Source organism: Nanorana parkeri, unplaced genomic scaffold (assembly GCF_000935625.1).
Source record: "Nanorana parkeri isolate BGI_ZX_2015 unplaced genomic scaffold, ASM93562v1 scaffold94, whole genome shotgun sequence".
Classification (NCBI taxonomy): domain Eukaryota; kingdom Metazoa; phylum Chordata; class Amphibia; order Anura; family Dicroglossidae; genus Nanorana; species Nanorana parkeri.
In genome coordinates this window covers 1,856,825-1,860,582 of record NW_017306362.1, presented here as the reverse complement: position 1 = coordinate 1,860,582, position 3,758 = coordinate 1,856,825, and the positions used below count along the sequence as shown (strand labels likewise).

The following is a 3,758-nucleotide window of genomic DNA, read 5'->3' as shown; positions in this document are numbered from 1 at the left end:
CCCCCCTCTGCCAATCCCTCCACTGGCTTCCATCCTCCTCTGCCAATCCCCGCACTGGCTTCCATCCCCCGCCCCCCTCTGCCGATCCCTCCACTGGCTTCCAATAGCCCAGAGGATAAAATTCAAAATATTAACAACCACTTACAAAGCCATCCACAACTCTGCCCCCGGATATATCTCCAACCTGGTCTCAAAGTATCACCCTAACCGTCCGCTTTTCCAAAGACATCATGCTTTCCAGCTCACTCGTCAACTACGCCTCCAGGACTTCACTAGAGTCTCTCCCATCCTCTGGAGCTCTTTACCCCAACCTGTCCGTCTGTCCCCACTGGACTACCTTTAGGCGATCACTTAAGACTCATCTCTTCAGGGAAGCCTATCCCACCTCAAACTAACCACTCAACCATCACGTTCTCAAACAATTCATCCCCACACAGCTCCCTCCTCATGTATCACTTCTCCCTCAGTTTTAGATTGTAAGCCCTCAGGGGCAGGGCCCTGTTTACCGTCTTGTCTTGTGATTGTAATGTCTTCCTTATATTGTAAAGCGCTGCGCAAACTGTTGGCGCTTTATAAATGCTGTATAACAATGTTCATTTAAATACAAATACAATTTCAAAAGCAACCGAAGTTCCAGATGTAGTCTACGAGTCTCCCCTGAACTACTAGAGGGGGTACAATGCGAGCAGCCAGTCAGATTCAGCTACAGTACATTTACAGACAGGGAACAAGGTCAAGGAAGAGCTGGGAAACCTTTCAGTCCCCTGTTGCTCTTTCATTATCCAATCAGCAGACTGGGGGGTGTGTCTTTGGGCACTCTTTGCTGTTGATGAAGTGGAGGTCACCTGCTTTGCTGTATGATTGGGGTACAGGATTACACAACTGACTAAGGAATAAAAAAGAACTCAAACAGGTTTTTATATAAAAGAAAGATTTATTTATAGCACTTAACCTGAATATACAAAGTAGTGGTCAAGCATCAACTAATGAGGTATACGGTTTTATGACGACAAGACTGTCTACGCCTCAGAAATCTCTGCCATACACACTTTGATAGGATTACAGAGAAAAAAAATGTACATAATAAACCTTGAAATAGTTTTTTTTTCCAAACTCTGTTTTTCTTTTTTTTTTGCACCACAACTATATACTGAACAGCAACAAAATCGAGTCCAAAGATCTATACAGAATGCCCAGATTTCCCTTTCTGGCGGATCTCTTTGGCCTTCATTGCATATGAACAACGTTCTATTCTAAACACCATTATATTACAAGAAGGCAGCTTTGCTCCAGAATACACATGGCCGTACTATCGTGAAAGAAAGAAGAAGGCGACATGTGCTTCCCAGATGTACAGAGAAGGGAAAGCAAAGCTTGGCCACCACATGAAAAAAAAAAAAAAAAAGTTAAGATCTTTTTTTTTTTTTTTTTTTTTTTTTGAGAAAAAAAAAAAAAAGTTAAGATCTTTTTTTTTTGTTTTTTTATTATTGTAGCAATCAACCAGTACAAACAAAGCACCAATAAATAACATTTTACAAAAAACCTTAGCTGCTATCTTGGCTGTGTGATGATGTTAAAGGTCCTCTAGTGCATGTGGGTTTACAGTATATAAAAAGTCATTCTGTAAAATGTACAGATATAAAGCACGTTTCTCTACAATTTAAAGTCAACCATGTCACTTAAGCTATAAAATGTCTGGAAAGGATTTGGGGGGGGTTGGGGATTAGGCGGACTCTTTGACTTCTGTGGAATCTCCATTTTCTGTCTTCTGTTTTTTAGCTTCGGTTTCCTCCTGGAAGACAAGAGAAGAGAACGGGGATAAAGGACAAGAACATAAATCATTGTTCCATTAGATAAACGAAAATCCTTTCTGGGTGGCAGCTCCTCCTCACTAGCAGCAAATTGTTTTCCCGATGCTTGTTACCTAAACTTCCACTAGGGGGCGCTGAGCTCAGAAATGACCATTGGCCTCGGTCTCTACAAACCAGTGGTGGCTCAGCTGGAAAGCCAAGCACCCCCTCTTATCTGTTGCAGCATTGCTAGGACTAGAGGCCTCCCTATTACCTCTGACCCTGGGCAGCACAGTGGCGTAGTGGTTAGCGCTTCTGCCTTGTAGCACTGGCGATCTCTGGTTCAAATCCTGGCCAAGTCACTATCTGCAAGGAGTTTGCATGCTCTCCCTGTGCTTGCGTGGGTTTCCTCCGGATACTCTGGTTTCCTTCCACACACCAAAGACATGCTGAAAGGTTAATTGGCTCCTCTCTAAATTGATCCTTGTATGTACGTGAGATAGGGACCTTAGGTTGTAAGCTCCTTGAGGGCAGGGACTGATGTGCTGCGTAAATTGTCAGCGCTATATAAATGCCTGTAATAAATAAGACCGTTCTCTTTTTAGTAGTTGTGCACAGAGACCAAATTGAGGACACCAGAGCACATTGGAGAACCAGAAGTCCCAGCCTACCCAGCTGATACATGCTGAATCTAATCATCTGCACAGTTCCAGGTGGCTGATTCATATTCTAGACAGCGACATCTATGAGATGCTTCTAGTGTCTGATGGCTTCAGGTCAGTAGATTTATCACAGCAGGTTCAGACTTGCTTCTATCACATTCCGCTGAGACCAGCCCCCAGAAAGCACAGTAGATGCTCCTCACCTCTTTTTCTGCTGGACGTTTCACAGGAAGACCATCTACTTCATTCTCCTCGCCTTCCTCCTCCTCCTCCTCATCATCTTCTCCTTCGCCCTCTCCTTCTACTGAAAGAACAAAATGGAAATGTTAAAGCCGATTCAATTACAGATCATTAAAAAACAAAAGTCATGACTTCTTCCTGCCGCCCCTTTAAAAGCTGGAGGTAAGTCTCGGACAATGTGATTGGTTGTCACAGCAATAATGTAATTGGGAACCTATCCAACCGGCTCCTTTGTGACAGGAGCCGTCAGTGACAATGCAGTCACAATGCTGCAATGTGATTAAGCCAAAAACATCTACGCCGTCTGTACACGCAGGTGGCATCACAGCACAAGGCTCACCTCCACGCCGCCACATGTATGCGTACGGCCCGGCGGGGATCAGATAAAGGGACTCCGGCAATACAAAACAGTTGCACGGGAAGGATCAGCCATTACCTGACCTGTACACCAGGGCCCGAGCAAGGTTTTGCTTCACCTCCCCAAATCCATTCTGTGAGAACTTTCACACAAGTTCTGCTTTGTGACAGGTTTCAAATTAAAAGAAATGTCTCCAAATTACCTTCATCCTCCTCCTCTTCAGTATCATCTGATTTCTCCTTCTTGTGTTCTGCGCCGTTCTTCTCCTACAAAACCAATACAAAGGTTATCACTCACCCTAAAACACTGATTTCTGCTGATAAGATTCAAAGGCAGCAGCAGCTTCCGAGTCTCCCATCACCCGATCAATGATAAATGACAGCAGCTTCTGACTTCTCCCATCACCCGATCAATGATCGATAAATGACAGCAGCTTCCGAGTCTCCCATCACCCGATCAATGATAAATGACAGCAGCTTCTGACTTCTCCCATCACCCGATCAATGATCGATAAATGACAGCAGCTTCTGAGCTCTCCCATCACCCGATCAATAAATGACAGCAGCTTCTGAACTCTCCCATCACCCGATCAATAAATGACAGCAGCTTCTGAACTCTCCCATCACCCGATCAATAAATGACAGCAGCTTCTGAACTCTCCCATCACCCGATCAATGATCGATAAATGACAGCAGCTTCTGAGCTCTC

General features: G+C 44.4%; 1 long non-coding RNA gene across 1 annotated transcript; it reads right to left on the bottom strand.

Annotated features, from left to right (window-relative positions):
- Nucleotides 1-1,463: 1,463 nt before the first annotated feature.
- Nucleotides 1,464-2,755, bottom strand: LOC108783936. Its single transcript, XR_001941040.1, has 2 exons — nucleotides 2,656-2,755; nucleotides 1,464-1,792 (listed from the first exon to the last, which is right to left on the bottom strand). It is a non-coding gene; the product is annotated as an uncharacterized LOC108783936 (long non-coding RNA).
- Between the last annotated feature and the right edge of the window lie 1,003 nt (nucleotides 2,756-3,758).